The 20,544-nt window shown below is 41.3% G+C and overlaps 1 protein-coding gene and 1 long non-coding RNA gene across 2 annotated transcripts in view; both read left to right on the top strand.

The window, feature by feature from the left end:
• EGLN1 (egl-9 family hypoxia inducible factor 1) overlaps positions 1-20,544 on the top strand; it is a 39,368-nt gene that overhangs the window by 1,494 nt on the left and 17,330 nt on the right. The gene's annotated exons all lie outside the window — the stretch shown is intronic.
• LOC143841703 (uncharacterized) lies at positions 5-20,091 on the top strand. The gene is made up of 2 exons (XR_013232754.1): positions 5-328; positions 19,013-20,091. It is a non-coding gene; the product is annotated as an uncharacterized LOC143841703 (long non-coding RNA).

The following is a 20,544-nucleotide window of genomic DNA, read 5'->3' on the forward strand; positions in this document are numbered from 1 at the left end:
TAGGCTCCCTAAATACCCCACCTGCAGGGCTCTTTGTGTATCGGTCGCCGCTGCCACGCCCCCTCCTTGCTCCTTCCCATGCGCTCTCCTAGGGCAGAGCGGAAGGCAAGCCTCTCAAATGGATGGGCACAAGAGTTGGCGAAGGATTCCAAAACACGTTTAAAGTCATGCTTTTCATGCACGCAGGCATGGGAAAGAAATCCAGCGGAGGGTAATAGGAGCTTTTCTGGGCCTGTGTGTGTAACTGAATGAACGGATGTTGAATCGTCATGGATTCCCAATGTGCCTTGATGTCCAGATAGGTGGACTGTTAAGCAATAACATCCCAGTAAGCTGCCACTTTAATTAATAGGCCAATCAAGTAAGTCAAACTGGGTGTGGTCAGGAAGGAAGTAACCTAAGCTCAGTCTATTCAGGAGGCTCCACTTTACTCTTGTAAAAAACAAAACACAAGCCAGTCGAATTAGACTTCAGTAGGCATTTAGGACTGTATTTGAAAGCATCTTGAAAAGTCTGTATCCTTATAAAGTTTTGATGGAAATAGCTGAGGAAAATACTAATCTGTTTTTGTAAAAGTTCAGAGTTCCCTTGGACATCATACAGTTATACAGGGGCTATGCCTAGTAAATGTTGATTGTGTTCATTTGAAGATAAGGTGGTATATGACTCTAAGCCATTGTTAGATTTATAGTTCAGTTGAGTGTCATAACTTTGATTTTATTATTATTGAATTTATATACCACCCTCCCCCAAGGCTCAGAGCGGTTTACATGAGACAGGCAACTCCATTTGTAATAATAATATGGTGATAACAATAACATTAACAGTAATAACAATAACAACAATTTAGAACAGTGGAATACAGCAAAATTAAATTCTGCCAAATTAACAGTGCTCACCCTCCTGTGTTAGCACCAAATGAACCATTTGGAATATTGTTGGAGATTATTCAGTTAATTAAATTGAAATAAATGTCAGCATTTAAAAGAGTTGTGCTGTATGTTTAACCAGATCTCTTGATTCCAGAAATGCTGCAGCACTGTATTCATAATCAACTGATCCCCCCCTTCTCGAAATAAGAACTTAGGAACTATTAATGCCTGACTATTTTTCTATAATGTAGTAATAAATTGACATGTAAAATTTGGATCTTTACTGGATTGTATACTAGAGATCTTGAATGTATTTATATTCTGCTTTATTTACTTACTAAAATATTTGTATGACTTTTCTCTTTGTTCAAGGTCTCTTATATACATACTGAAAGATTACAGATTAATATAAGATAAAACTTCCAGATATCCCCTGCCACTAAAGAGGCCAGCTTTCATACTCCAGCAAAAGCTCCCATACTGGGAAAATCTGTTGATGCTTAGCCATGATGTAGTTTGATAGTAAACAAAAGTTACATACTTAGACATTTTTGCATGATGGTAGCTATAAAATTTAAATGATTACTATCTAGTTATATAATAGCTTCTGTAGTGTAGAAATAGTGGTATGGATTCTGTGCAGAGCCAGTGAAATAATTACACAACATAAATTGTAACATTCCTGTCTCCCCCTTCTCATTGCAGTCATTTGTGCCACCTGAAATGGTGCTCCCTATGCATCAGTGGCCCTCCTGGAACAGCATGGCAGTTAAAAGTGAAGGGGGAGTCAGTGAAAATCTTCTCCCTAAGTGGATATGCCTAGCATAAGCTGAAAAGGTGATTAAGATCCAAGCTAGAGAGTTTTCTTTGAGCTATCTTGTCATCTTTATTACTTGAACTATATTGTGATTGAACAGTATTGCAGGAGTCTGCCCCTGGACTGCAGATGCATATGTCTAAACATGGCAGTCTTTTAGCTAGGATATTTGAACATTTTATCAAGATAAAAGCATTGGGTGCAGTGCCAGTAGTACCTGTTACTGTTTTACATGGTGGTTTCTTTTTTACTTGTTTCTCATCTGAACAATAGAGGAAGGATTAATTTGGGTAAGTATGAATAGCATGCAAATCCTACTAGTTACCTGTTTGTGTTCCAAATAACTTAAAGGCCTCGTTAAAGGAAATTCTGAAAAGGACATTGTGTGAAAGTGGTTTACACTCTAAATCCATGCAAAGTCAATGACAGGGTGTAAAGTATGAGGGGGTCGGTGAATACCTGAAAATCTTGTGATTGAAATGTTAGGAAGAGGCACATAATTCTGACCATGTCAATGGTCCCTTACCCAATCCTCTTGCTGACCTCTTAGGCTTCCACTAACCTCAGGGATGGGGTAGAACAATCCCCATAGTGTTTCTCCTTTTCCCACTTCCATCTGTCTTTCCCAACACAAGCCAACATACCTATATCTGCCCCTTTGAATTCCGCTGTCCTTTCTTCCTTCACTGGCAGCCTCTTTCCAGGAAAACTGGCCAAGTTGCATGGTGCCAACTGAGCGGGGCCCGTTTAGGTGGTGTGGATCCAGCAAAGTCTTGCAGGAGTTACATCACTTTCCCCCTGTATTACATTCCCAAATTATTTCCTTTTTCTGCTTCTTTCTTTCGTTTCCACTAAAAAACCAGCTTAGTTTTTCTCTGCCCTTTATCTTCAGCAACATTTATATCCTGCCTTTCTCCAGAGCAGCTTCTGTCATTCTGCTCTCCTCATTTTATCCTCACTACGTTCTTGTGAGGTAGGTTGTGATGAGTGTGTGTGACTGACCCAAGACCATTCAGTAAATTTTCACAACAGTAAAGGGATTCAAACGTGTGTCTCTCAAATTCTAGTCTGAAACTGTATGCTCTAACACAACAATGTCTCTTGTGGAGTGGTATCAAGTTGCATGGCGGCGACTGCATCTTGAACCCAATGAGTCCTTGTTCAAAGGTGAAAACAGCCCTGGAAAGTACCCTGACCAATCCTTCTGCTGACAGAAATCAAGGCTTGAAGCTGTTGGCATCTTTTTAAAAATGTACAGCTGCTCCTTTTATCATTTTGGAAGGTAGCCCCTCCCATTAATTATATTAGATTTCAGGGGGGGTTGCAGTCCTTTTTATCTGGATTGCACAAAGATCTGTCTGTCCATGACCTCAGTCTGTGGAATAAGTATCCACAGATGGGACCACATGAAGGTTTGACGAACAGTGATACACAAGTATGAACTCACAATACTCACAGGGGGAATTCCTCCCCCACTTTCTCAGTGGGCCCAGGGGCTGTGCTACTGCCAGACCCAATATAAGTTGTGTCTTGCACCACTGGGCCCAGTGGAGCTGCCAGTCTCCAATGCTGCTAGTGGCATGCACATACATCTGGGCTGCACTGTTGCAGGGCCTATAGCAACGCACGGGCTGCAACAATCTTTGGAGGTAAATATGCTCTCTGTGCTTGCGCAGAATACACTGTTTGGGGAAGGATCTAACTTGCCCCCCTAATGTATTTATTTTCCTGAAAACTTGGGGAGTCCCCCAAATTTACTTTTTAAAAACTGTTTAGCATCCATGTGGCCCTGATCTGAAGATTTAAGTATCCGCAGATGGGGGCCACATGTCATTAATAATATGTAGATTCTTGCTACAGGAGTATCCATAAGTAAATTGGAGGAATACTAAGTTCTTAAAGAACATGTTAGAGCAGTGGCCCCCAACCCCCGGTCCGGGGACCGGTCCCGGTCTGTACATCAGTCGGTACCGGGCCGTGGCTCCTCCTCATCCTCCTTCCCAGCTGCTGCCTCAGGGGCTGCCCTGCCACTCTGCTGCCGGCTCACCTTTGGTGCTCTCCAGCGGCTGCCATGGCTGCGGCTCCCCCTCGGCATGGCACTGTGCAGCTGCTGTTGGCAGTACCCCCCAGCGGGCAGTAGGAAGTCAGAGGTGCCGGCGGGAAAGCAAGTGGAGCAGGGGCTCAGGCGGTGGTGGCGATGTCCCTTGGCAAAAGACCCCCCTCCTCGGGCCTCAGTAAAATTGTCAAGCATTGACCGGTCCCCAGTGATAAAAAGGTTGGGGACCACTGTGTTAGAGCTTGGCAATTTTTTTCATTTACTTATTCTTACGTTTATTGTTTTCATGTCTGGTTATCAGTTTTTTTGAAAAAAGATAAATCATTATATAAAATTCATACAAGTAACCAAACACTACATATGTACATACAAATTATATATATATATATATATATATATATATATATATATATATATATATTTCACCGAACAAAAAAATTATATATTTCATAGCGCTAATTACTATTTTTAACTCATACAAAGTCACCATTTATCTGAAAAATAGAAAAAGTATTTCTAAATTACAATATTGCACAGTTGGACAAATCCTGTGTGAATAGTCAAAAAAGGGTTTCTACCTCATAGAAAAGTAAGGCTTCTTAACATGGCTATATTTAACCATGCAAATTCAGTTAGCTTTAACTTTTCTACCCGCAATATTTTCAGTATCCATGATTTTATATTTAAATGTCTTGAACATTTTTGATATTTAGCTTATATTTTGGCTACCGCTATGTCATGTAATGTTCTTATTTGTGAGCATAAAACATAACCTATTATGTCCTAGTCTTTATGAGACAATTGGTGAGTTATTATTTTAATGAACAGTTTACAACCTAGAGACCAGAAGGCACAATCATAATATTCAGAACATGATAGAAAAATAGATACCCCAAGGACCTGAGAATCAGCAAGGGGACACTCAAGAGAGAGGGCCAGTTAGCTGGCCCCGAGAGGATCTTAGGACATTGGTCAAGCTGCCATGGCATGAACCATAGACAAACAGAACACAGAGCTCACTTCAGATACTAGAACTGGCTGGGAGAAGCCCCGCCCTACTAGTATTATGTGTTTATCTGCTTGTATCACTTTTCTCTTCACCATTGGTTTTTCTCCATCAGGCTATTCATTATTCTGTAGTTCTCTGTTGTACAGGGTTTCATGAACTTTTGCAACCCTTCATATATCAGCAGGCTGCTTATATGTATGTTTCCGTTGCTCAAATGTTTGTCCTTAACTTATTGCTTGTCCATGTTTTTTATTTCCATTAATCCCCCCAACCATTTTGATTACTTCAACTCTCCCATCTGTAATTTCTCTCATAAAAATATTCTAGATCATATTCTGGTCAAATTGGAGAGTGTCTTTTCAGCCCTCATTCTTGCCTTGGTCATTTTTGTTGTTTTCAGTTACTTTGTCCTTGTTTTGCTGTTCTGTGTAAGCTTTTGAAATGCTGTCTGTTTCTGGTTCTTTTCCTCCCTCTGAAAGTACTCTTTGTCTTGTTCTATAGCCTCTTGTCTTATTGATGCTCTCTCAAAAAAATCTCCTGTCCCTTTGTGCCTGCAATTTGTATTCCCTGATACTCCATTGGTATTTTGAAATGAATGAAGGGATGAAAAAGACTCCCAGCCCATTGTTTTTACTTTTCCAACCCTTTCCATTCACTATGCTTGGGCTGATGGTCCTATTGTGTCTCTCAGGCTTGCAGCCCTGGAGCAATCTTTGATACTTTGAAGTCTGTTTCTTTGCTGTATCCAGAGAGCTCTAAATCTGGCTTGTAGCATTTTACAGTTCTGTCCTTTCCAGCTTATGCTGACATTAAAACCGTATCTGTTCCCCAGCCATTTATTACATATTGTATCTTGTATCTTTGCTGCTCTACCTTCCTTCTCCTTGCTGGTCTTTTTTCTTTGGAACACATCTGCTATATTCATCTTTTTCCGCCTCATAGATATGATCCCTTTGCTTAGTTCTTTATAGATGTGCATACACCTTGTTGCTTGTTCTTCCCATGCAGTTTCTTTGCTTCAAGCCTTGTCCTCTTTTTCACTATCTACTTCTTCCTACAGACCAAAAGCCTTCCTGGAACTGCTTCTGCATAACTTTTCATCACGTCTGTCCCCTTTTCCTGTTTTCATTCTTGATCCTCTACTATGACCCTATTGATTGAGTGTGATTTATAAGCCATTTGAGTACATCTGCATTCTGCATGCCACTAGCAATAAATAAATAAATAATAGTGGTAACACGGATTAAATTAATAATAAATAATAATGTGGATAGTGTCCTAAATTATGAGATCTGATCCGTACAGGTAAAGAAGCTTGAAAGACATGGGAATTTTGCTAAGCATTCAGAAAGTGATAGTTTAAGAATGTGCTGAGTATATCTAGTAGAGAACTGCTAGTTTACAATAATTATAACATACTAAATGAGCTTTAGTGTCCCTTGAAGACATGCCAAGAGTTTAACACGATGTTTAAAGTTATTTGGCAGGTAGATAGATGGTTTCTTTAAAATATTCACTCTGGTATTTTTATAATGTACATTAACATTTGATTGGTGGGAGGATTAAAAGGTACATTGTAAGTATAGTTACAGGTCAAGGTTTTGGGTAGAATGTGTATTGGTAGTATACTGAGTGTGTTAAATGAATTCAGGCCTGAGTTAGTACAGTCTTGCTCTGTTATTAGGCCACAAATATTTTGACTTATGCATCTGTTCATGTTATTACAGTTGAACATTTGTTACTTGAAATAAAAAAAACAGAACTAGCTTTGAACAGAATTTGAGTCCAATGGTACCTTTAAGACCAACAAAGTTTTATTCAAGGTGTGAGCTTTCGTGTGCATGCACACTTTCTCAAGACAATGGAACAGGAATATAGGAGTAGAAATATAAGGAGAGAGTAAATTAGTAAACAGCATCATGAAGACATCCACAAATATGCAGAATGATAATGAAGGATCAGATCATTCCTTGCTAGAATAACAAATCCGTTCCTTGGGTCTGAGGAAGTGTGCCTGCACGTGAAAGCTCACAACTTGAATAAAACTTTGCCGGTCTTCAAGGTGCCATTGGGCTCAAATTTTGCTCTGCTACTTCAGACCAACATGGCTACCCACCTGGAACTAGCTCTCCCACCATCCCAGGAGCAACCTTGGAAGACTTGCAGGGCCGGTGATGGCAAGCGCACCTCAGTGCTGGGGTTCGCTGTGCTGGTGCTGCCTCCACTAGCCTTCCAAACCCACTCCCACGCTCCAGCGACTGGGAGACGCTTCAGGAGACTGGGGGGGGGGGGTGGCAGCAGCAAGCACTCCTAGGTACTGCAGCTCACTGAGCTGCTGCCGTGTCCGCTAGCCTTTTGAGGCCAGTCCCGCACTCTGGAGAGAGGGAGAAGCCTTGGCAGACTGGTGGGGGCAGCAACTGCAAGTGCACCCGATTGTGGGGTCAAGGCTGCGCCAGCCTACCATGCCCAGGAGCCATGCGTGCAGATCGGGGAGGAGGGGAGGAGGGTGTGAGCAGGGGACAACAATTTTTGTCCCTTATGTAAATGTTCCACATAAAGGACGAGAATCCTTGTCAGTTGATTTTTTATTTTCTCATAACAGAGCAGTACTAAATTGCTTTGGAAGCCTCATGCAGGACACTGTTACATAGGCTTCCTGATTTCTAAATTTCTCATTTTGAAATTTGATATTCCATAGATATTGTCTGTGGATTACAATACGTCTACTAACTCATAGTGAGTCATTTTCTTTTCCCATAAAGACAGGACTACTTCAGGAAGAGTGCATGAACTCGAAAGCTCTCACTCCTTGAATAAATCTTTGTTGGTCTTAAAGGTGCTATTGGACTTTGCAGTTTGGTGTAGTGGTTAGGAGTGCTGACTTCTAATCTGGCATGCCAGGTTCGATTCTGCTCTCCTCCACATGCAACCAGCTGGGTGACCTTGGGCTCACCACGGCACTGATAAAGCTGTTCTGACCAAGCAGTGATATCAGGGCTCTCTCAGCCCACAACAGATACCCTGTGAGGTAATCCACCTCACAGGGTGTCTGTTGTGGGGAGAGGAAAGGGAAGGCGACTATAAGCCGCTTTGAGACTCCTTCTGGTAGAGAACAGTGGCATATAAGAACCAACTCTTCTTCCTCCTCTTCTTCCTCTTTTTCCTCTTCTTCCTCGTTGTGCTATTTCAGACCAACATGGCTGCCCACTTGAATCTTTCACAACATTGGTTTTTAAAGAAAATTCAAAATGTTTCCTGCAGTTGCACATAAGATATTATTGCATCCAAACAGGGCAGGATACATGATATGTATGAGAACACCAAGCTTATGTAAACTAGCCCTGAGAAGTTGTACGGTATGTTCTTTTCCAGGGAATCTTCTCTCCAGGAAGAACACAGTAAATTGTAACTACTCTTAGTGTCCAGGTTTTGTTTCTGTGAATTGTTGTTTTGAATACCTAACATGCTAGCATCTTCTTATTTTCCTGGGCAGACATTACTGGACCATTTGTTCAATCTCTGGGATTATTCCATACAATTTGTGTTGTGCATGCTGCAGAATTTGACTTTATTTTCCACTGAGAAAATAAAACAGCTTGCTATTGTGCTACTTTACTGCGATAGACATACAATGTATGTTTTAAGTAGCAGAATTGTCTATTCAGCCAAGCATGGCATTTGCAGAAGAGCAGTCAGGTTTATACTCCTACTTTGTTTTAATATTTTAGGTGAATTAAAATTGTTGTTAGTTTTCATTCTTTTCACAAACTGAATAGTTCTGTTATTTTCATATATTAACACTTCAGAACCACCTACAATCCGGTACACGCTTACAGTGTTGCACCAAAAGTATCCTTTGTCTTAATTTTAAGTGTCTAATACAGCCTTTCTCAATTTATTACCATTGAGAAAACCCTGAAACATTCTTCAGGCTTCAGGAAACCTGAAGTAGCACTATCATGCAGAATATATTTGGGAAGCATAGCTATGCATATGCCCACCTGGCCCACCCCTTCCTGCCCCCTCCAGGCCCATTATTGGCCATTTTGGGCGGGGTGGGTGGATTTACATAACCATATATGATTATCACCTGATAAATGTTTAACAAATTAAAAATATATTAAAATTAATTAACTCCCACCTATTCAGGAAACCATTCCAGGGCTGTCTAGAAACCCCAGGGTTGAGAAAGCCTGGTCTAATAAAATTAAATTGGCTTGATGGTAACTACAAAATGCTTCTTTTGAATTCTCTTATCAGCCAAAATGAAAAATAACCAGATTTATTTTACTGGCTGTTCTAGAGAAAAGAGGTGTCATAAGACTCTCTAAAGGAAGGGTATGGCAGCAAGTGCTGCAGTTCATCATGATACAAAGTTCTCAGTGAGCAGTTTATTTTAAATTACTAGGCCCCAAGATTTTCATGTGGAAAGCTGAATTGGCATCTCTGGAATGAGACACAATATTCAGGCTAAAAAAGTATTTGGATTTGATTTATATACTGGTATCTTCCCACTCAGAGTCTGTGAATCAGTTTGATTTATCATTTTCTGTCCACGGACTGTATTGAGCCAAATTCTGTAACAGTTCATAAAAGATCAGATTGGAAATTTTCAAGTATCTTTGCCATTAATAGCTGTTTAATATTGTCATGGCAATGGGCAACAAATAGGTAGAAGTGGTGTAGCAATTGTGTAATGCTTAATTTGAATTATCACATGTTTTCCTTAATTTAGATACAAATGGGTAGCTGTGTTGGTCTGAAGTAGCACAATAAAATCAGAGTTCAGTAGAAGACCAACAAAGGTGCTACTGGACTCTGATTTCCTTAATTTAGTCTTTCAATATATCTGATTATTTTTGTGTCATATTTTTCTTTATGTCATATACCTTTCTCACTGAGACTCAAGGTGGATTACGTAGTGTAAGTCAAATCAGTCAGCAGAATAGGGCATCCAGTAAACAGTGCAATACAATTTGAGTTGTAGAAAACTGGAACCAGCCAGGAATCTGAAACAGAACTGCAGCAGCAGAAGTATTAATATCCATTAAACTATGTAATATTATGGTGAATTCAAAATAGACAGTATGAACTATATATTATAGCATAGACCTCAGTCCATAACCCTTTATCCTGATATCTTTTTGAACCTTTTTGTTACAGTACAGCCCTATTATCTATATAGAAAAGCACTCTTGAATAAATCAGTTTTCATAGTTGATGGAAGCTGGAGGAATGGAAGCCTTCCTGACCTCACCATTGAATAAGACAGAGACAAAGAATGCACATATACTTGCAGTTATTGATTGTACATGTTGGCACCTCCAGAATGCCAAGAGATGAGCACTGTTATGGTGGAGCATAGGGGGAGAGGCGGTCCTGCACTTGGGATCTGTCCAGTAACTGACGGACAGTCTAGTCTCAGTGTTACTGAGGCATGGATCCAAGTGCCCATGTTGGCCATGTCTAGATAGGGGACTGTCTTTTGGGCTAAATTGAGTTGGAAGAAAGCATTTTTTGCAGCTGTGCAGACTTGCTTCTCCAGTAGTAGCGTTGGTTTTAATATGACCCAATGGCTCTTAACTGACCTCACTGGTTGCAATATATGCAGTAATAAGGAAACACCATCGAAAATTTTGGGCAGCCTTTGGAAGAGAGCTAATGACTGATAACTAGACATCTTCTTTCATTCAGTGACTCTGATAGCTCTTACTTTGGAGTTTTTTATTGTCGGCTATACGTATTTTATATGTGTTAAGAACTTATTGTTGTTGTTAGGTGTGAAGTCATGTCCAACCCATCGCGACCCCATGGACAATGATCCTCCAGGCCTTCCTGTCCTCTACCATTCCCCGGAGTCCATTTAAGTTTGCACCTACTGCTTCAGGGACTCCATCCAGCCACCTCATTCTCTGTCGTCCCCTTCTTCTTTTGCCCTCAATCGCTCCCAGCATTAGGCTCTTTTCCAGGGAGTCCTTCCTTCTCATGAATTGGCCAAAGTATTTGAGTTTCATCTTCAGGATCTGGCCTTTTAAGGAGCAGTCAGGGCTGATCTCCTCTAGGACTGTCTGGTTTGTTCGCCTTGCAGTCCAAGGCAGTGGTCCCCAACCTTTCTGAGGTTGGGGACCGGCAGGGCATCGGGGCGCGGCCCGCGGCCCGCGGGGGCCACGGCCACGCATCGCCCGCGCATCGGGCCATGCCCGCGCATCGGGCCGCGCCCGCGCATCGGGCCACGCCGGCCCTGATTCCCTCTCCCCGCCCTCCCGCAGTAAGAAGCTTCCCGGGCCGCAAGCTTGCGGCCTGGGAAGTTTTTTACTGCGGGGGGGGGCAGGGAGAGGGAGCCGCGTCCCGGCGCCATGGCCTTCGCGGCCCGGTACCGGGCCGCGGCCCGCAGGTTGGGGACCACTGGTCCAAGGGACTCGCAAGAGTCTTCTCCAGCACCAGAGTTCTTTGACGCTCAGCCTTCCTCATGGTCCAACTTTCGCAGCCTTACATTGCAACTGGGAATACCATAGCCTTGACTAGACACACTTTTGTTGGCAGGGTGATGTCTCTGCTTTTTAGGATGCTGTCTAGATTTGCCATAGCTTTCCTCCCCAGGAGCAAGCGTCTTTTAATTTCTCTGCTGCAGTCCCCATCTGCAGTGATCTTGGAGCCCAGGAAAATAAAATCTGTCACTATCCCCATTTCTTCCCCATCTATCTGCCAGGAATTGAGAGGGCCGGATGCCATGATCTTTGTTTTCTTGATGTTGAGTTTCAAGCCAACTTTTGCACTCTCCTCCTTCACCCGCATCAACAGGTTCTTTAGTTCCTCTTCACTTTCTGCCATTAGAGTGGTATCATCTGCATATCTGAGGTTGTTGATAATTCTCCCTGCAATCTTGATCCCAATTTGTGACTCCTCTAATCCCGCATTTCTCATGATATGCTCCGCATACAAGTTAAATAGGTAAGGCGACAGTATACAGCCTTGCCGAACTCCTTTCTCAATTTTGAACCAATCAGTGATTCCATGTTCAGTTCTCACTGTTGCTTCTTGACCTGCATATAAGTTTCTCAAGAGACAAATAAGATGCTCTGGTATTCCCATCTCTTTAAGATTTTGCCACAATTTGTTGTGCTCCACGCAATGAAAGGCTTTAGCATAGTCAATGAAACAGAAGTAGATGTTCTTCTGGAACTCCCTAGCTTTCTCTATGATCCAGCGTATGTTGGCAATTTTCTAGTTCCTCTGCCTCTTCGAAATCCTGCCTGTACTTCTGGAAGTTCTTGGTCCACATATTGCTGGAGCCTAGCTTGTAGGATTTTGAGCATAACTTTGCTAGCATGAGAAATGAGTACAATGGTGCGGTAGTTTGAACATTCTTTGGCATTGCCCTTCTTTGGGATTGGAATGTAAACTGACCTTTTCCAATCCTGTGGCCATTGTTGAGTTTTCCAAATTTGCTGGCATATTGAGTGTAGCACTTTTACTGCATCGTCTTTTAAGATTTTGAATAGTTCAACTGGAATGCTGTCACCACCACTAGTTTATTGTTGCTCAGACTTCCTAAAGCCCATTTGACTTCACATTCCAGGATGTCTGGCTCCAGGTCAGCAACTACCCCATTGTGGTTATCAGGGATGTTACACTCGCTCTTGTAGTTCTTCTATATAATTTTGCCACCTTTTAAAAATCTCTTCTGCTTCTGTGAGGTCCTTACCATTTTGGTCCCTTATCATACCCATCTTTGCATGAAACGTTCTCTTCATATCTCCAATTTTCTTGAAAAGATCTCTGGTCCTCCCCATTCTATTGTTTTCTTCTATTTGTTTGCACTGTTTATTTAAGAAGGCATTCTTATCTCTTCTAGCTTTTCTCTGGAATTCTGCATTCAATTGGGTGTATCTTTCTCTTTCTCCCTTGCCTTTCACTTCCCTTCTCTCCTTAGCTATTTGTAAAGCTTCCTCAGACAGCCATTTTGATTTCTTGCATTTCTTTTTCTTTGGGATGGTTTTAGTTGCTACCTCTTGTACAATGTTGCGAACCTCCGTCCATAGTTCGTATTAAGAACTGGTGTGTGTTAAAACCAGACCTTTGAAGAAGGCCCTATAAGGGCCGAAACGTGTCAGGCTGTTGGTTTGCATAGTGCATAGCATACTGGTTTGCAATACCTTATGGGTTGGATATATGTTTTTAATTCCTAAAATTGTTTTAAAAAATTGTGCACAATAAAAGTGATATAATTCATCAGTAATATAATTTATCAATAATTCAAACTTTGAAGGTCCTAACTTTTTCTAGTTGGGTTTTTATGGTTCTGAGTCAGAAAAGGTCAGATGAATCCTGTCAGAAGTAGGGAATACAATGTCCTTAAGATCTCTGCCCTCCCAACAAACATTTCCTATAGGATTTAGTTTTGATTTGTTTACTCTTAATTAACACAGCAGCCAGCCATCTATTCAGAATTTCTACTGTATCATTAGGATATTTGTATAAGGATATATAAAACCCTTGTCATAAGGGTTTTCAAAGAGACTTAAAAGGATGGAGGAAAGATTGCATTTTGTGGCTCATCATAGAATAGCTCACACAGTGATAACTGGTCTCCAGCAGTAACTCTTGAACTCCAGTTCATGCCCTGATGCTTACTCCAAGCACCTCAAAAAGATTGCATGGCCTAAGACAGCAGGTAAATAGTGTAGAAAGAACAAAGAGATATGGCCTTTGTTATATTCAGACAAGGGTTGTCAGCTAAATCCAACTCTTGCCTCTAGGCCAAACTGAAAAGGATCCAGAGCAGATAAATTATCCAAGAAGACCTGTGTCCATTACTGCTCTCTCAATCACTTGGCCTAGAAAGGGCAGAGAAAATATTCATAGATAATTGATGTCGTTATAGGCTACTTCTGTCACCCTGTGATGAGGGTACTTTCTGCCCAGGCTTTTCTAGCCATTTCATAGCCCAGTCAGAAAGCTGGAGCAGAAAGTCTTTTCTTGCCCTCCTTTCTCTGATAGTTATCACCCCCACTGGTAAAAGCAGCCCTTCTCTTTCTTGCAGTGTTGTCTAAGACTGATGCCACAGGGGCTTATTACTTTTGCATAATGAGTAGCTGAAGCTTGATGGGTAAGGAAGCGTACAGACTTACTTAAACAACTTTATTTCCACAGAGCACAAACTCAGGGTACTACAAGACAGGACTAAGTATACTAAGCAAATTAAATTATCGTTATTAGGTACTTGGAATCCATGGCATATCTGGTCTTTGTTGCATGATTCTCCCCTCCTTAGGTGCACATGCAAACATCTTTAGCATCATGCCTTTCTGCCATTCTTCACCGCAAGTGCACACCACCGGGTGCTGCTCTCAACAACAACACATACAGTAAATGAGCCTGCAGTGGTCCCTTTTCAGATTCCTCCCCACATGGATTCTAGGGCCTTAACCAGTCTAGGTGCCAGGTCCTGGGTCTCTAGTCCACTAGAATATGAACCCTCCAATCACGAGATGCTAACACATCAAATAGCTAATATGTTTACTCTAAGAAGGTTACCTTTCCTACATTCTTCCTGTCAAAAGCATGTGAGCATCCTCTTCCATCACCATAACTGTCACAAAGGTTGTGTTCAGCAGTACCCTTAAGACCAATTAAGATTTATTCAAGGTGTCAGCTCTTGTGTGCACAGCATACTTTGTCAGATTTTGCATGTTGCACAAAGTGTCTTGACATCCACCCCACAAGGTTCAGGATGGGTTAACATCAGTCATATAACAGTACATTTATAAATCATTAAAACAGTTCCAGCTAACCTTCCTGCAGCTCATTAATAGAAACATTACCCATCAAATAGTAACATCAGCATTACTACTATTAATGGAGGGTATCCTTATTTGTATGATGCCTCTTCTCATGGTGTTCCGATGGATTATAATTCTTTTAAGGTTTTCTAGTTTTCGTATGGAGTTCCTCTGGGAAAGTCAGCCAATAGATGTTGAGGGTGTTATCTTCCTGGCCTCAACAAATGGCCTAGCAGAATATCTCTGTTTTGCAGGCTCTGCTGAATGTATCATGGTTACCTTTCTGGGGCCAAGGACCCTGAACACATTTTGGTCCATAGACTGTAGCACTCTTTGGGAGATATAGTAGGAGAGGCAGTGCCACAGGTCTCAGGCTGTTTAGGAACTTTGAAGATCAAGATCAAAACCTTGAATCTAATCCAGTCTCCAATTGGGAGCCAATGTAGTTGGGCAAGCACCATTCTGCTACAGTTTGAACTATTTGGAGGCTCTGAGTCAGCCTCAAGGGAAGCAAATAGCAGAAATCTAGCCCGGAGGTTACTGTTGCATGGAGCACTCTGTCTAGATCAGGAACCGAGAGGTAGAATGCTAATTGTCGTGCCTGGCATAGATGTAAAAATGCCAGGTGAACATTTTTGGGCCTCCATTAACAATGAGGAGTCCAATATCATGCCTAAGCTCCTGACAGATTTCACAGGTGCATCAAGAACGGGGATCATCAGTATCTGCCTCGGCATGCCAGCCTAACACGAAGACCTTTGTGTGAGCTGGATTAAACTTCAGCAAACTCTTCATGAACCAGTCCAGCAGTCTCCAGACACATAGCTAGATTATCTGGGGTTATTGACAGATGGCTATCCATTAACTGAAATAGCTTGTTGTCATCAGTGTATTGGAGACAATCCAGCCTGAAACTCTGAATCACCTGGGTGAAGAAGAAGAGTTGGTTCTTATATGCCGCTTTTCTCTACCCAAAGGAGTCTCAAAGCGGCTTACATTAGCCTTACCGTTTCTTTCCCCACAACAGACACCCTGTGAGGGAGGTGAGGTTGAGAGAGCCCTGATATTCCTGCTCAGTCAGAACAGTTTTATCAGTGCTGTGGCAGGCCCAAGGTCACCCAGCTGGTTGCATTTGGGGGAGCATGGAATCAAACCTGGCTCACCAGATTAGAAGTCCACACTCCTAACCACTACACCAAGCTGGGTGAGGGGGCACATGTAGATGTTGAGTAACATCAGGGAGAGTATTGCTCCCTGTGGGACCCCACAATCTAGGGCCTGATGCTGGGAGGTGCTCTCCCCTAGCGCCACCTTCTGGCCCCAACCTCGGAGAAAGGACAGAAGCCACTGAAGGGCTGGGTCCCGTATCTGTCCTGCAGGTGTCCCTGCAGTTGGTTCAGCCGCATCTTTATCCAAGATACTTTGTGCAGATTGAGGACTGTATGTGTTCAATCAATATTGCTAGGGCAGTAGGCAGGGTTTAACCCTTTTTCATTAGTTAATACTATCTATATCTCCCCAGAACAAAGTTCAAGACCAGTGGTACCACAAAGTTTTATTCAAGGTATAAACTTTTGTGTGCACGCTTCTAATATGTTATATAGTAGCTTTATAGAACTTATTGATTGATACAAGTGTAGGTTAGGTTCTTATATGTCTTTGCTTGTCTATTTATTGTTCTTGAGCACATTATGCCACATCATGTAAGCAGATTTTCTAAATTCTGAATGATGGGGGGAAGTGGATACTTCAGGCTTGTCCTCCTAATCAGAAGGTAATTTTCACAACAGTATTTCTGAAACTTGGATTTGTAAACTCCCAGTGGTTCACACTGAGTCCAGGGGGTTGACAAAGCCCACTGCACACAGCAAACACCTTCAGATAATGTGAAAACAGAGCACCCTTACTTTTCTGTGCAGGAACTCTCCACCTCAACAGAAGCGGAACTCTCCACCTCAACAGAAAGGGAAGGAATTGGTTGCCTCTTCTTTTGAAGATCAGAAGACACCTATCTTCCAGATTACCACAGATCAGTAGCTAGAAACACACTTAGTTGCTGGGATGCAATAATTCAGTCCTAGAAGCTCCTAATTGGCGAGTGGCTTCAACGAATCATCCTATCTTTGCCAGTTCTATAAAATAGAATAGAACTGGTTCACACCCACACACACCATGACCGTTTATGGACTGGGAAGTTCACTGCCCCAGCTCCTGTGCAGGAGCACAAAGAGGGGGTGGATGAGGTGCACCAGGCCAAATGCTCCCCCATGTGGGTGCAGGAAGAGGTGGGGCAACCTGCCATGACTAAAACTCCAGCCTGCAGCACAGCATGAAACCACTAGTACATAAATGGTCCATGGCAGCATTCAGTTTACTCCCAGAAGTTCAGGGTTTTATGTGTGAGACACTGTCATTTGCTGTGTGTATAAGTGTTCCTGCAGGTTTTTCCAGGTCTCTTGTCCCCCCTTACTCCCTCCAATTCAGATGGCCTCGAGCTAGACGTGATTAACCAATGTAGAATCTCTAGCACAAAATCCCTTCTCTCAAGGGCTGAGATTGTTAGGGCCTTTTGAGTTGCAGCTCTATAGAGTCAAGTGGCTTCTGAGACTTTCCCTTGTTGACCACATAAAGACAATATAAACCTTTTACTTACATTTAAAGTGAAGAGCACATTAAGTACAATACAATTTTTAGAGAACATAATCTATGAAGTTTTAACATCTAAATACAGTATTCCTGGCTTGTTACGTTTAAAAATCACTACCTTTTAAAACAACTACTAATTAGGAAATAGTAATCCTATGGACAGTAAAGCAGTATTTACTTCCAGAGGCATATAAAATTAATTGGGATTTAACAAGAAATTATATCCTTGCAATAATTAAAATGATATCCAAATAAGCAAACAATTCAGAGAAGGAATTCTCCCATTTGATGTCAATTTTTGTTTTAGCTTGTTCTTTGCTTCTAGATTTCTCTCTGTTTTTTTGGCTGTAAGTGTTCTTCATTTAAAAGTACTTCATTTAAGAGTTTGCCTTTATATAATCAGGTGTTGCAAATTTGAGCAGAAAATAGCTCACTGTTTAAGTAATGTCATGTAGAAGATTTTAAAAATTACATCAGGATAAAATACCTATTGCAGAGTCTATATTCTCATTTTTTTAATCTTAATTATGAGGATTGGCTGTTTCTGGACTTGGTTTGTACTTTGTCCACTTTTTAAAAATTCTTGATGCTTAAGATGGTTACGGTACAAGAATTATCTGAGAAGTCTGACTTTTCTGTCATTTGACAAGGCTTCTGCTTACTGGATTTATTGTGGACTCACAAGATTTCCTTTTTTTGGAGGAGTAAATCAGGGAGAGCATAGAGGAGTGTGAGTATCTTAATTCTCTACTGTTGGACAGAATCCAGAACATTGTGTTCTTGGTCTTTCAGTGTTACAGGTCATAAGAGAGCTTAATGAGTACTTGCACTATTTTTAAAGTTGTCGAATACATGGACACTCTCCTGGCTGAGAGAAGTTGTCCCGGATTTACCAATAATTGGTTTTGAGTAAGATGTTGTAAAACAGCATTTCAGATGTACATTTCTATCTACAGATTTTTTTGGGGGGTGGGGGGCAGTCCTTTGTTTTCTGTCTTTGGTCCTGCTTACCCCAAATGGAATAGTCTTGCACAGTGGTTTGAGTAGTGTATGTTCACAGAAATTGTTTGATTAATGCTATTATGAGCATCCAGTTTTAAAACAAAAACTAATTTAAAATTATTCCTGTAATATTTGGAAAACCTTTGTTTGATATAATCCATTTTACACAGTCATGGCAGCACGTCTGTTTGACCGCTTCATTGGTAATTCAGCCATTTTAAGTAAAAGTTTAACATGTTTTTTGTGTAATGGTTAGTAAAGTATTATAATATCTTTACAAGCAACTTGCAAAAATCCAGTGTATCTAGGAGTGCCTACTGTTATCTGTTCCACTTAATATTTCTGGTAAGGCCTCAGAGGAAGAGATGGTCTCATGGCTTAAGTGTCAGCACTTAACACCCACTCAGGGCAGCTGTGCTGGCCCTGAGTGCCTCCTCTTCCAACCAGCTTGCCTGTATGTCCAGCGGCCAGCCAGTCGCCTTCCACCCCCCATCCCTGACCACTCCCTTCTCTTTCCAATTCCCTCTGAGACTTGGAGTCTGCAGATCCCTGCTGCTTGAGAGCTGCCCCTGCCAGTAAGTTCCATAACAGCTTCCTGCAGTCTTTCCAGGCCCTGGGGGGAGGGGGAGGCCATCCGCCAAGTTCTTCCACTCCACCCCCGTAATCTAGCGCCCGTTGTATTCCTGAATGCAATGGACTTGGCCACTAGTTTGTAATAATAGTAGAATATTTTCAGCTCACAATTTCACATAGTTTTGTAGTTTAACAATACAAGATTATGTCTTATTAGCAATTAAGCTCTCTCTCTCGCTCTCTCTCTCTCTGCAGTTTTTATGAACCCATGAATAGTTAAATATCAATGTTACTGCTCGGTCAGAACAACTTTATCAGTGCTATGGCGAGCTCAAGGTCACCCAGCCGGTTGCATGTGGGGGAGCACAGAATCAAACCCAGCTTGCCAAATTAGAAGTTTGCATTCCTAACCACTACATCAAGCATAAAAGGAATAATTGCAGCTACTATCCGACTTAAAATGACTGTTCCTTGGGTCCCTGAAAATGGAGCCATTATGTTTATTTATATTTCAATTTTTATATCGCTCCCTCTCAGACTAACTATCTCTGGATGGTGTATAACAGGAATCAAAGAAAATGATCTCCAGATGAAGCACACTAAGAATTTAAAAACCTGTGAAGGTTTCAGTTAATAACCTGCAGCAGTTCATCACAGGACTTTATCAACGGATTGGGCTGAGCCAAGGGTATACAAATTCCTTAATCATGGAAAATAAGTCCATTGGATAAGACTAACCATGATGTTATCTTTCAAGTGGATTAGATCTTGTGTTTGGATAGATGTAATATTCAGTTAATAGTATTGGATAGGAAACTCACCATTACATCCAGTTCCGAATTTGAGATATACGATCATAGGTACTCTGGACCTAAAATTCGTTATTTGACTTTGTTAGCTGTACACACTGATTGTCAGGTTTAACATTTGTTTAAGCAGCAGCTATACTTGCTCAGAATCTGACAGGAAAAGGATCAGTACACAGGAGGAAATCTGCTTATTTTAACTTAAAGGGGGTGTGGTACCAAATGTGAATTTTAAAGGAAGTAGAATACTGTGGAATACTTTGTGTGTGTGTGTGTGTAAATATAGTATTTATATAATCATGTACATTAAAACAATCTCAGTTTTTAAGTAATTCAAAAATATAGACGTAGAAAAAAGATTTTTGAGACATCAAGTTTAATAGGATTTTTTTCCTCTAAAATTGATTCCTGTATTTTGAAAGCAAAATATTCCTGACATACATTTGTAATGTATTTCTCCAAAGGTTTCTTCTGTATTACAAACAGTTTAAGTCTCTCTGTAGAATAAATAATATGGCAATTTCTCAATGCGTTGCCTATGACTTTTCTAAATTATCATAGAAATGTTCTTAGTATTATCCGGCTTCTCTTTTGTGACTCACTAAAGCATCCCATTTATGATGCTGCATTTTTATTTTTCTGTTTTCCTTGAAACCAGTAAAATGTGGATGGTTGTTTCCAAAAGTTTTAATTGCCCAACTGGTAGGCTTCTAAAATTCAGAACATGTCTTTCAAAGTATTGGAAAGTTCCACTGGAAAGACTCATTCAGCTGTTGCCTAAAGCAACATTTCTTGAACGGTAAATAGGAACCCTTGTAGGTGGGGGCTCTACAAGTCCTTTTTAACAACAGTTGATGAGCTCCTCATGCCCATCTGGCTAATGTGAAACAGAGCTGTCTCAGTTTCTACAATGAATCTCAGGTGACATAATCAGTTTCCCCGTCTTTTAAAGAGCAGGTAGAACTTTTCCTGTCAGTAGTC

Source organism: Paroedura picta, chromosome 1, assembly GCF_049243985.1.
Source record: "Paroedura picta isolate Pp20150507F chromosome 1, Ppicta_v3.0, whole genome shotgun sequence".
Lineage (NCBI taxonomy): Eukaryota > Metazoa > Chordata > Lepidosauria > Squamata > Gekkonidae > Paroedura > Paroedura picta.